The sequence below is a fragment of the Mesoplodon densirostris genome, chromosome 12 (assembly GCF_025265405.1).
Source record: "Mesoplodon densirostris isolate mMesDen1 chromosome 12, mMesDen1 primary haplotype, whole genome shotgun sequence".
Classification (NCBI taxonomy): Eukaryota; Metazoa; Chordata; class Mammalia; order Artiodactyla; family Ziphiidae; genus Mesoplodon; species Mesoplodon densirostris.
The window spans coordinates 48,500,714-48,514,598 of NC_082672.1; the positions used below are offsets into that span (position 1 = coordinate 48,500,714).

General features: G+C 45.3%; 1 protein-coding gene across 4 annotated transcripts in view; it reads left to right on the forward strand.

Moving 5' to 3' along the window:
• FYN (FYN proto-oncogene, Src family tyrosine kinase) overlaps nt 1–13,885 on the forward strand; it is a 213,057-nt gene that overhangs the window by 84,265 nt on the left and 114,907 nt on the right. For all 4 annotated transcript variants that reach the window (XM_060115201.1, XM_060115199.1, XM_060115198.1 and 1 more), the window contains exon 3: nt 7,232–7,301. The gene's annotated coding sequence lies outside the window, so the exon portion shown is untranslated. The remainder of the gene's footprint in view (nt 1–7,231; nt 7,302–13,885) is intronic.

Below are 13,885 nucleotides of genomic sequence, written 5' to 3' on the forward strand. Positions count from 1 at the left end.
AATAATTATGTAAGTATTAATACATTGCATATTAATAATGTATAATAAATTATTATTTGAAGGAGGAGGAGAAGAAATTATATCACTACCACTCTTCCTGCTTGGGGTTGATGGAGATTGTGGGGAGCCCTAGAGCCCCATCCACCCCCTCCGACCACCCCTTTGCATGAATTAGCCCAACCACCATGCCAGTGAGCCCAAAATAAATACCTCAGAGCCGCCTCTTGGGCAGCTGAAGATAAGCTCATTTGCTGGTTTGCTCCACCGTGAGCCTGAGTCCCCCTCATCCTGGCAGTGGCTGATGAGAGAGGAGCAGTCAGCCCTTTCTAGTCCGACCTTCCTGCCCTCTCATCCTGTGGTCGGTAACCCCTTTGTGCTGGCCGAGTGCTGTCCATGCTCATCTCTTGGTCTACCCATCACTCTTCTCCTCTTTCCTTCCAGTCTTTACTCCTGCTCCAGCAAATAAAAAAACAAACAACCACCACAGTCTTGCTTGAGTATCCCCAACTTGTGGTGGTGAAGCCAGAAGGACCAGGGTCCCTGTAGGCAGGGAAAGCAGATGGGCCAGTGATGCCTTCTTGGAGCACCCCTCTCCCTCCCCCACGAGGGGTGAAGGCCACAGCCAGTCCTAAAGCAGGCTCGGTTTCCTAGGGAACTCTGTTTTCTGCTTCCCATCCTCCTCCCCTTGCGAATGGGCTTTGTTTGCACACTTGCTTGTTTAATGTGTTATCGCGCCATTTGGAACTCTTTAGTTTTGCAGACAATTGACTTTGGACTTGCAGGGAATGCTGTCACATGCCCAGCTTGCACCTCATGCTGCACAGGACAGGACAGCCGTAGCCGCCGTAGGAGAGCTATGTAAGGGAGGGGAAGTCACCCTCCCTAGCCCCTGCCCCCCATTCCTTGCTTTTGAAAATAAGACAGCAGGGACTCACACAGCTGTTCCTTAACGGGTAGGCCCTGCAAGTGTGCTGGCTTTATCACCAGCCTGCACCGGCTGGAGGAAGACTTGAAAGCCCCATGACAGAACTTAGGTCACAGAGGTGAACTGAAAAGGACAAAGCCCTCTGACTCAACAAAATGACGAGAAGTGGCTCCTCTGTGCGAAGCAGTGGGCCAGGCAGTGTGACAGCGGTTCAGAGATTTAGGGTAAGTGCCTGCCCTCAAGGATCTGGCTCTTTCCTGTGAAGCAGACAGTGTAGTAAGGTCTGTAGTAGACGTGTAAATGGTGAGATGAGTTCCAGTGGAGGAAATCGGACAAGAAATTCAGGGAGGGATTCATATTCGAGTTGGGCTCGAGGGGCAGGTTGGGTCGCCATTCTTGCAGGCGGAGGTAAGGGCGCATGAGAGGGAAGAACAGGGCAGGTGAAGGCCAGGAGGAGGGACAGGTGCTGGAAACAGCACGTGCTTTCGTAAGGCTGGGTGTGAGGGAGGAAAAAGAAATGGGAGGTAAGGCCGCGGTGGGTTTGGAATGGAGGTGGGTGGCTTTGAGCACAAAGCTGAAGAGTGTGAGTGTGTGTTAAGTCATTGGTTTTTCTAGCCTTGTCACCACACTGAGGTTCCTTGGGGGTGGCTCATAGGCAGTGCAGGAGCAAAGGTCCAGAGCAGCTCCTTCCTTGCCCATGATATATACTGGGGTATCGTCTTTCTTTTAAGAGGGTTCCTGTTGGCCTGTGCCAGAGACCCATTCTCACTTATCTGGACTCCATCAGTCTGCACGTACTTACTGAGAGCCCTGTATGCCTAGCCCTGTACTCGGTTCTGCTGAAAGACGGTGGAAGATTTTGACCCAGTGGCATGGTAGTAAGAGCCACTGGGTCAGCAGCCTGAATTATAATTCCGTCTCTGCCACCCACTCATCATAAATCCTTAGGCAAGTCTCCTGGCCTCGCTGGGACCAGTTTCTCACCTGTGAAGTGCAGGGCTGGGCTGGTAAGTTGTTCCCAGCCGAGACATTTTAGGACCAACATGATCAGTACTATAATCTAGAGTTTTCCTGTGTGTGGACAGGTAGGAAAGGGAGAGACCAGAGGCAAAGAGGCCACTTAAAAGGAGATGTCAAGAATTCCTGTGAGGTGTCTTAAGAGTCTGAGTGAGGCCTTTTACTTACTCATTCAACAAACGTAATGCTCAGTGCCAGCCACTGAGCATTGGGAATGTAGCAGTGACCAAAACAAAGTCCCTGTCCTCAGGGTACTTTCTGTCTAGAGAGCAACAGTGGGACTGGAAACAAGGGTGACAGATCAAGAGATGTAGTTTGAAACTCATGACAAGGGTGATAGTTGGAGCTGTGGAAGTATATGAGGTACCAGGGAAGAGAAAGCCAAAAGCTTTGGAGGGAAAGAGAGACCTGAGGTGATGGAACCTCGGGAACATTCTGTGGAAAACCAACTAATGTTTACTCCATAATAGAAGATACATTCTGTATCAAGCCAACGCAACAGACCCATCCCCCCAAAATGTCCCATTGTGGTTGAGAAGCTCTGACACTAAAGAGAGAATGTCCACTTAGACACCCAGTTCTTGACTGTTGACTACATCACTCCTGTATATGAAGCAAAATTACATCAGAGCCATATATGGTTTTATATAATAGCAGGTCTATTTGGTTTACTCAGAAAGGTCTTTAATAAGTACCAGTGATACATAAAAGTGGTATGGGTGGCTGCCTAAGCTGCTAGTCACTCAAATCTTTTCCCAAACCAGCTTGCTCCCTCCCTCTCTCTCTCCCTCTCTCTCTCCCTCTCTCTCTCCCTCTCTCTCTCCCTCTCTCTCTCCCTCTCCCTCCCTCCCTCCCCCCACCCCTCCTTCTCCCAAAGTTATTGCAGTGGATCCAGAAGCAGATTCTGAGAGCCTCAAGCTTTTCCTTATTTACCCTTCAGTAATTACATATCACAGGTTGTTTTCCCTATCAGAGTCTGGGGCTGAGCAATTAGTCTCCCATTGTTTTTGCAGGAAATGACATCCATGTGACTTATGCGGAAGCAACTGTTGACCGCTCTGGTTAAAAGAATTTGGAAAACGTTCAGCACTTCCTCTGGTTGATCATTTAGACTGGCTGATTTAGAAAGCATTTGGAAATGTGCAAAGCAAGTAACGGTTGTCAGAACCGGAAATACTACTGGGTCAGTTCCTGAACAAAATAGGCCTCTGAACTGTTGCTCTGGTCTCTTGATGCACTGACTTGTCTGGACCCTTCGCTGTGTGGCTGACTGGTGCCTCGGCATTCTGTTCCTTTTATAATGCTTTATTAGCGACTGATTAGTCAGGATGCTTTCCAGCTGCAGGCAATTGACAACCCAATTTAAGGAGGCCTTTACTATAATAAACTTATTGGAAGTCTAGTAGCTCTGCAGACCTCAGGGTTGACTGAATGCAAACACCCCTACTCTCCTTCCCTGTGTTTTTTATGTCTTTGCCCTCCTCTGTGGGCCAGCTTTATGCTTCAGTTGGAGCAAGATAGCTATGGAAGTCCTAGTCATCACATCCTACACAACATTCTAGAAGGAGGGAATTTCTCCCAGAAGAATGAGAAGCTCCCAGCAAAACATTCTGCACATCCTGTTGGCCTGAAGAAGGTCACATGCCTATTCTTGAACCAGTCACTTGCACGAGAACAGGTTTCCCTTGATCAGTGTGTCTCAAACTTCAGCATGCTCACAGATCACCTGGGATCTTGTGAAACAGCTTCTGATTCAGTAGGTTTGGGGTGAGGCCTCAGAGCTGACATTTCTCAGAAGGTCCCACGTGATGCTGATGTTGCTGCTGGGCACCCTGCAAAGCCTTAGACCATTCAGGCCCCCACCCCCCCACACACCTGGGAGTGCTGTCACCTTTTCTCAGGCACTGTGGCTGAAGGAACATGGGGCATCTGTTAGGAAGAAGGAAGAGGGGATGTCCCCATGCAGATGAAAACTGTATTAGAGATACTCGTATCCAGTGCTCCTTTAAACAGGAGCCACACGACGTCTATGATATGCGTTAGAAGCAAAAAGTAAGTGCCATGCTAAGTGTTGTTGTGTGCGAGCCCTTATAAACATCTTATTATGTACTCGTGAGCATGTGTACATTGCAATTTTTGAAACAAAAGATTAAACAGTCATGCTGCCCTCTTCATTATCATTCAGCTATTTTAATTTAACACCATATATCTAGTGTGACTCAAAAGGAACAAATTCAAATGAAATAGATTTAAATGTCCCTAAGTATAAAAAGAGTGTGCCAAGTCCAGCCATTGTCCTCTGAGTAGCTATCTCATCCGTCTTAGTTACTGGGGAGGGAGGGTACACCCCGACTTGTCCTACGAGTCACTTGACATTATGTCGGGCATGAAAAGTGCTGCTTGCCAGTGTTGAATTTCTGCCAAAGCAAACGGTCACAGTGCCCTAATGCATGGTCTTCAGTGGAGAAAAGCATTATGCTCTCTTCATTGAAAAGGAAGTACTAGTCTGTTATTTTTCGTGTGTTTTTTTCTTGGCAAAAGACACACGGGAGTTCTGAGCTGCAGCAGTTTTGGAAAAAAGGCTGATAAGACCAAAGGATCAGTGTCCATCATGAGGCTGCTCCAACACAGACTCAGTGGGGCCCGGAGTGGAATATGCCACCAGGCGCTGAGTAAACCCCTCTGGGATGGTCCCCTTGGAGGAGGTGCCGTCTCCAACCTCATATGCAAAGACATCATTCAGGAGGGGAGGTGGAATTTCACTGCTCCATCGACTTGACTCGCCTGCTCTGGAACCACAGCTTCTCATCTGTGAGACCTGTGGGAAGGCAGAGCAACTCTTACTAACTGGCCTCTCCTACGTGGGTCACCAAAGCACCCGTACTTAGGGGAATCACTGGCTATTCCTTGTCTTTGCAAAGGTCCCGACACTTTGAGAGATTCTCAGCTCCTCTGGACTAGCTGGGCAAAGCTGCTAGGCTCGAAGTTCCACTAAGGCAGGAATTGTGCTCATGTCACACGGATGCCCCATGTATGGGCGGAATGATTGAACAGTCAGTCTGTTCCAGGGAGATCTGTCGGTCAGCCACGCTGACCAAGCATTCACTCTCTAAGGAGAAATAAAAGAGGGGAACATTTTGTTGCCTAACTTCAGAATTTTATAATCTAAATATACAATGTTGAGGTGTCCCATCTGCATATTTAGAACCTCATAGGCTGCCAGACAGAGGCGAAATAATATTAATATTAGCTGAGCCTGTGTTGTACAAGCAAGACTGCACTATATTATTCACTGACTGGTTCAAACAGTGCTGGCTGAATGTCTTCCTGCCGTGAGCTATGAGGCCGGGCATTCTTCACCGCCATGAGAGGAATAAACAATGGGGAAAAGATAGGGCCTTCCCTTACAACAACTTAAAAAGTAGGATATAGTAAGTACATTTAAAGTATCTACATCAAATAAAATATAGTTTTTAAAAAGAGAAAAGCAAGGAGAGATAAGATAATACCAAATTGGGAAAGTCCAGGTAGAAAGGGCTCAAGAAGATGATGAGAGTTATTCTGGGCCTTAAAGTGGGGCTCGTGACCTGGAGTCCACGGGTGGAATTCTGGGGGAGGGGGTGTCTGTGAACTTGGATGGAGGAAAATTATCTATTTTCACTAACCCTTAACTGAAACCTAACATTTCATTCTGTTATGATAGTAGTATTAGCTATTTGTCACCAATAGTAATTCTAGGTATTTTCATATTACATTATAGTTACAGATACCCTGAAGTATCATTTTTGCCCAACATTATTTCAAAACTACAGTAGTAATTAGACTTTTCCTGGAACTTATTTAAATATTAAGAGAAGCACATCATAATTTTGTTATATATTTTGATAACTGAATATCAGTATACTTCTTTTGAGTCCTATGCACTTCATGTGTTAACTTCAAGAATTTAAAAACATTATTCTGAGAAACATGTCTCTAGACTGTTATGGAACAAAAAGGTAAAGAGCCCTGGGCTTAGAAAATGGTGAGGCCACCTACTGGCACTTATGGGACAGAAGACACTCAGAGAAGGGTCTGGAATGCCCACAGGCTGAGGCAGGACTGGTGGCTGGATTCCGCAGCATCTGATGGGAAGATGTGGGGACAGCGCTAAGGCGAGTGGGAGGCCCAGGCTGATATATTGATAATTTCACAGGTAAACTTGTAGGTGGTGGGAAGCAGTAGAGGTGTTTCCGCTGAGGCTTTAAGTTGTGTTTAGGAAGAAGCAGGTTGGAAGAGAAGGAGCTGGAGGCCAGGAGATGGGTTTCTGCAAGGAGTGAAGCGGACCAAACAAGAGTGTAAAGATGAGAATGGAGAGAGGCAGTGAGTTCCAGAGTTGCCATGGGACGCGAAGGTCAGGCTCAGGCCAGGATTTGCAGTGCAGGTGAGCAAGGCCGGCTTAGGCTTCAGGCCTGCATGATCCAGAGAAGGATCATAGCTCCTCAGCTTCCCCGAGTGATTACTGTGCCAGATGCTGTTTTAAGCCTTTCAATGTCATTTATATGTCACTAAATTTATATTACTTAATGCTCATAACAACCCTGTGAGGTGAGTACAGTAATTCCTATTTTTCAGATAATAAAATGAAATCTAGAAAACAGAAGTGAGGGCCTCACAGCCAGCAGGGGAGAATGGAGTGTACTGGTGAAAGAAAGAGGAAAGAGGAATTGGTTTGGGGGGGAAAAAAGGTTATGGGTTGGGCTTCCCTGGTGGTGCAGTGGTTGAGAGTCCGCCTGCCAATGCAGGGGACACGGGTTCGTGCCCCAGTCTGGGAAGATCCCATATGCCTTGGAGCGGCTGGGCCCGTGAGCCATGGTCAATGAGCCTGCGCGTCCGGAGCCTGTGCTCCGCAACGGGAGAGGCCACAACAGTGAGAGGCCCGTGTACCACAAAAACAAACAAACAAAAACAAACGGTTATGGGTTCAGCTTTAGATATCTTTGCATTGTTGTCTTATCCTCAATTATTTTAAAAGACTAAAAATTCAAATAAAGTATTTATAAGCACAGTTTCTGGTTTATTTCATTGTCCAGATTGTTATTTGTTTGTTATTAGTGAGTGCTGAGTCAATTTGTAAATTGGTTTCATCTTTCCTGTGAAAAACAAAGAGGAATCTGGCAGTAAGAGTGTGGTACATTGATGGGTGCCCAAAACAAGGAAGATGTTGTGGTTTCCAGAAGGGAAACACAATATATATTAAATTACTTCTGCCTACTGATGCATGTTTCCTTTTGTTGTGGTATTTTTCAGGACCAGTCCAGCAGCTGTATTAGAAGACATGTGGTATATATAAAGTTTGTGATCGTTGGGGGAAATTTTGGTAAGTGTCACTGCATTTATTTCTGATACCTTGTGAAGTAAATGGTGCTCATAAAGGGAAACCATGGCCTTGTTCTGTGCATCTTTTAAACCTGTACTACACTTGACAAAATGGATTTTATAATTAAATGCGACGTTCAGTTGGTGTTTTCTGACAGTATGACATTTTTTTCTTGTCATTGCTGATGTTATTAAGCCATAGGGGGGTTTCTAAGATATAATAATAAGTCTAGGTTTTAGGAAACCTTCCAGATACAGGATAAACAATACCCTGGACCATTTAGCTTATGTTCTTAGCCACCCGTGGAATGTGAGAGTAATAAACTTGCAAACCAAAAGAATAAAAAACTGTTTTTAAGCTTCCAAAGCAGAGAGATCCTTCTGGTCTATATGTTGAAATGAGAGAGAAACAGGCAGTTAACTGCTTGGGGAATGGGACGTAAAATGGAGTTAAGAATCCAGCATGCCTGGGACCCAGCCCACCAACCAGCATAACAGCGGCCTGAGACCAGGAACATTAAATTCAGCAAACACCCAGAAGACCTTGCTAGCAGTAGTCGAAAGGACAGGAGACTTGGGTTAAAACTCAAGTTCTACACTTACCGGTTGTTATATAACCTCTCTAAGCCTCAGCCTCCTCGTCTGTAAAATGAGGCTTATAACGTTACCTACCTCAGAGTGTTGTTGTGAGAATAAAACAAACTAGGTAGTGCTGGGGCACCATGAGTGCTCAATAAAACAGTTATTCTTTTTTTTAAAATTTATTTTATTGAAGTACAGTTGATTTATATTTTAAATATAAAATACATTCAATATTTTATTGAAGTATAGTTGTGTTTATTTCTGCTGTACAACAAAGTGACTTATATATATATACATATTCTTTTCCATTACGGTTTATCACAGGATATTGAATACAGTTCCGTGTGCTCTACAGTAGGACCTTGTTGTTGATCCAGTCTATATATACTGGTTTGCATCTGTTCACCCAGTCTCCCAATCCATCCCTCCCCCTTGGCAACCACAAGTCTGTTCTCTATGTCTGTGAAAAGCAGTTATTCTTGACAACAGAACACCCTTGTTTGGAAACTGGACATTTGCCATTGAGGTCAGGCCAGCAAAAGGTGTGAGTATCTTCCAGCAGGAGGGCCCCTGGGAAGGGGTTGGTCACACCCCACTTGCTGTCACAGGGGGCATCACAGCTGGTCACCACAGTCCTTCCTGCAGCGTCCACTGCATAGCAATGTCCCCGAGACCTTTGCCATCTTCTCTGACCCTCTCAACCCCTTCTTAAACCAGCTTAGCTAACTTAACTTCCCTTCCTGCCATCTGTGCAGCCAGGTGCAATCACGTTGTTTGAGCTTTGTTCGGTTTTGGAGTTAAAGTTATTTTGAACCAAAATAACGAGAAGAAAAAGAAGGGTCGGGAGGAGATGGTACCCTTGGTTTCGGCTTCAATTACCCTGTTGAGACTTTCATTTCCAAACCTTTCTTTGGACTTTTTGTCTATGCTTATTATGCAGCCTTCACAGAGATCCAGTTGTTGGAAGGAAATTTTTGAGCTTTGACCAAAAGAATTTGGCTTTGGGGTGGAGCCTTTAACTGTGGTTGGAGAGAATCAGCCATATCAGCTGATGGTTAAGATCGGGTGTCTGGAGGTGACAACCCTCCAGTTGCAGGGGATCAAAGAGATGGACACGGCCTCAGGGGTTGTCTGGCCCAATCTCCCACTAAACAAAAAAGCCTTTTCTCCAGAATTCTTGACAGAGGGGAATTCACACGCTCTCAAAGGTGGGGTTTGCTACTGCACAGAGGAGCTTTCTCCAATGAAAAAGCAATTCAGGGCACAGGGAAATTTAAGGGGGTGAGAAAATTGTTCTAGATCTTGATTGTAGTGGTTTTGATACAACTGTAGGTTTTGTGAAAACTCACAGGACTATACAATAGAAAAGGAGAATTTTGCTGTAGTTAATTAAACCTTAATATTTTTAATGGGAAAAAAACGAGCAATTAGATACCTAGACATTAGGTCAAATTGTTAAAGAGGGAAGGAGAGAGTAGGAGGGAGGAAAGAAAAGCAACCTAGTCCTTCTGTTGAGCTGCAGTATGTGGTCAAGGGAACAAGGACTTGGTCTTCTTTTTAAATTTATTTATTTATTTGGCTGTGTTGGGTCTTTGTTGTTGCGTGTGGGCTTTCTCTAGTTGCGGCGAGCGGCGGCTACTCTTCGTTGTGGTGCACGGGCTTCTCACTGCAGTGGCTTCTCCTGTTGTGGAGCACGGGCTCTAGGCACGTGGGCTTCAGTAGTTGTGTCACGCAGGCTTCAGTAGTTGTGGCTCGTGGGCCCTAGAGCACAGGCTCAGTAGTTGTGGCACACGGGTGTAGTTGCTCCGTGGCATGTGGGATCTTCCCGGACCAGGGCTCGAACCCGTGTCCCCTGCATTGGCAGGTGGATTCTTAACCACTGCGCCACCAGGGAAGTCCATGGACTTGGTCTTCTTACTTCCTGTCATTTCAGTGTCTGGACAGTGACTGCCACCTAGAAAGCCTGTGATAAGTATTTGTTGAATTGCTGACTTCCCTGAGTCACTCTGTAAGCAGATAGAGACAAGTGCACTCACTTTTTCACACACCAGCCCACCAGATATTTGAAGATGCTCTCCTTCCTCATTCTTCTTCTCTGGGCTGAACTTACCATCTCCGTTCTTTGACTCTTTGTCTCCTGATGTTATTTTCCTTTCCCTCCCCACCCAGTGCCTCTTCTTGAGGAAGCATAGGCTTTACCACTCCCTACATGGAGTGGTCCAGTCCTAGAAACGCAGCCCCCAAGGGGGTCTGGCCGGGAGGAGTACAATGGGTCCTCGCTTCTGTAGATGGTGTTAATAGACACCAATCCTTATCCCCTCCCATACTGAGAGCCTGGTAACTGGTTTGTGGAGGATTTCTTACCAGTAGTCTTCTAAGAATGGAGCTTCTAAAAGTAGGGAGGTTAGCAGTCCAAGAGATCGGGTGGCAGCAAATCCGTCCTCATAAATGTCTTAAATGAGGCCAGGCCCTAGTTTGAAACAGCAGTGGTGCTGTTTATAAATCTTTCGGGGTAGTACTATATTACAGATCCTGATTCTTCACTGTGAGTCATAGGAAGTTAGAAATTCTGAAAATTAAACTTGTAGGTGCCTTGAAAAATCTAGATTTTTTTTCCTGGCCATGCCAGGGAGAGATATATAAATAGATAGAGAGAGAGAGAGCAGTAGTTCTCAACCTGGGTTGTTTTTGTCCTCGCAGAGGACATTTGGCAATGTCTGAAGAAATTTTTCGTTGCCACATGGGAGGGAGAGAGGGTGTGTGCTACTGGCATCTAGTGGGTGGAAGCTAGAGATACTGCTAAAGACCCTAAAATGCACAGGACATCCGTCTCCACACACACACAGAAATGATCCAGCCCAAGATGTCAATAGTGCTGAGGCTGTGAAACCGATACGGAAATAATAATAATAAAATCAATGTCTAAAGTACTCATTATTTTGAAGGTTTAAAATTTTTAATATTTTGACATTTAATTAAATGTAAATATATAACTAGAAAATATAAAGAAGTTTGTTCAGAGAATCACAGAGCTGAAAGGGCCCCTACATTACCACTGATTCCAAGCAAGATCTGATCTAAATGAATGCAGACAGATGGGTGTCTGCAGACTTATGCCGAGAACTGTCAACTAAAGCTAGAAGCAAGACTCACACAACTTGATCCCAGCATTCACACAAAAGACATTGTCTCGTATTTTAAATTTCAGCCCCAGCTTCTTCAGATGTGTTTGTCTTCAGATGACCTCTGAGATGAAATGGGTATTTCAGTCTGGGCTAGTCCATCCTTTTGAATCAAGGGTGTGATTCTGGTGTGATGAAAATGTGCTTAGGGAGGAGAGAGATCTCATTACAGATGATTGAGATTGGGTATTTTGGTACACAGGACTGTTTATTTCCATCAATTTTCTAGTGACACTACAATCTGGTTTAACCGGGAGTTGTTGAGAGCTTGTGTAGCCCAATATGGCCACATTTGCTGAAGCAGGGAGATTAAAGCAACATATGTCAAGTTGTGATATAGGACAATCCACTTGAAAAGATTTTAATTATAGGGCCTATTTCGGGAGGGTAACTGTGCTTTTTGTGAGATATATTTTGGGATCCACTAACCCAGCTTCAAGGCCAGTAATATCTTCCCAGAAAGGGTGTGGTTGTGTGCTTGTGGACATAAATATTTTCTTACCAAAAGCTTTGGTATTTGGTATTTTCTTTTGACTTTACTCCCCTTCATTTTTCTTTTTCTGATAATCTTTCCTCTTGCAAGAATGCTATGAAAATGAGTTCTGGAAAGCTGGAGAAGAGAAGGATAAAAGATCTCATTTAGATGGCCGAGGCCAGAGATTTAGGGACTTTACATTATCAGTCTGCTGTTTTTAAGGCGAATAGAATTTGGAGGAATGTGCCAAAGGTAATAGTAAGCAGAGTCAAGGGAAACTATAAAAACACCATGTTGGGGCAAAATATTTTAATGTAAAGATCTGTAGCAAAACTACACATTCATAGCTGCTCGTTTCCAGCACCCCCTCTCCAACCCATGGGTAATTCTGACCTGGAGTGGGTATCTGCTTTCGCTTTTGTTCTTCAAGGTTTGTGCGTTTGCCCTGCTCTGCCTCTGGTGTGTCAGGTGGATCCCTGGGGGAGTGGGGAGGGGGAGCTTCCTGCCTAGCTCTCCAGGTGGCTCCCACACACTAACCTGTATGAACCGAGGCTCCATTCTCCCCTTTGTCAGGGCATCCAGGTCGCACGCAGCAGCCCTGCCCAGCCTCTCAGATTCCCTTCCGTGAGAGCCACTGAAAGCTATAAAGAACAGAGCATTACGACACGTTGAAAGTCAGCTCTGCATGCTGGCCCTGCTCTGGCGTGCGTAAGAACAGAAGCACCACATTCTATAGCCTTGTCCTCTTGATCTTTGAAGTAATTCGCACAGTCGTTTATCTCTTGCTCACGAAGAGACGTGTTCTTCTCTTTCCAGGTTAGTTTTGGTGCCATCCTAAACCAGGTTCTTTGAAGCCGCTTTGAGGCTGCCCTCCTGCTCTTCTGCTCCAAGAGCCCACGTACTTAGAATTCACTCTAAAATGCACACTGTTGTGTGGTTTTTACCTGCAGCAACACGTAAACCAGAATTTCCCGCTTGTGGAAGGGAAATGTTTTCAGAATAAGTAGCTGTCGTGTATTTTAGTACATGACTGGAGAGCTGACCCTGTGTAATACATCCCACCTGCCATCCAGGTGGTGGGACCCACCCACCCCCCCAGCCCTGCCCCTAACTGACAGGCTGCCCATGTGAATGCATGTTATGATACCATTTGTATAACCAGCTTAGGCTCATAAGAAGCTGCTGCACACTTGCCCCTCCCAAGCCACCTCTTAGGTGGTGGAGCAGGTGTTATGCCCAGATATACTCTGAGGCTCAGAGACTTTAGCCTTTGTCTCAGGCAGGGGACGTTTGGGAGTGTGGGCATGTTTGTTGTCCTGCCCTCAAAGAGTAAGTCACTGTTGGCATGTTGGAGACAGGGGGTGGGGGCAGGGATGGTAAATGTCCCGCTGTGTCTGGGACAGCCCTGCCCGGTGAAGAACCGTTCCTGGCACAGCATTCATTGCACTCTTACTCAGAAGCACTGCTCTGAGGTTGCATGGCTGCTATGCAACAGAGCCGGGCTCATACCCACTCCCTCTGAATCCAGGATCTTTATGTCCCTCCCCACATTAAAGGCATCACAGAAAATCCCCACTTCTTTGGGAGTGCTCACTGAAGTAAAATTGAACTCAGAATGGCTGTTCCTCAGATTATGCCATTACTGCTGTACTCACCAGAGCTCAGGTGTGGCACACTCCAGGGGAAACAGCCTCTCTGAGACCTCAGTGGCCCAGCCCACCAGCACCCTGTTCCTGCCGTTCCTCGATCAACGCCCAGTGCAGGTGGAGACAGAGAGTGCTATCTTTGGAAGAGATCAAAGAGGATGCTCCACCCAAAGCCTTTGATCCAATCTTACTGGCTTACAAACCATCCAGAGGGGCAATTAGGTATCAATCTCAGGAGTTTTTGATAAGATATCTTAGGCTTCTTATCTACCTGGTACACTTCTACAGCCTGTTGGAGCTTTGTTTAAAGTTTGGTTTTGATGTCAGCCAACAAAGAAGCCAAACAGTGGCTACATCAGTTTGAATGAGCACACATGAAATTTATTAAAGTGGTAAAAATAAAACCATGTTGAATGAAAAGGCACACAGTGAAGTTGACCTGAATATAAAGATTGAAGGGATTATGAAAAGGGGAGGAAGCGACAGTATCTGATCTTTTCCCCCCCCCTTTTTCCTCTTCCAGTTTCTATCTCAATTTTTTATTTTGAAAATTTTCAAACCTACTGGTTTGAGAGAATGATAAGACAAATACCATTTGTTCTAAATTTGCCACATTTGCCTTTTTTATTCCCTCTTCCAATTACATATATGTAACATATATGTAATATACAATATATAGTATATATAGTATACATTATAG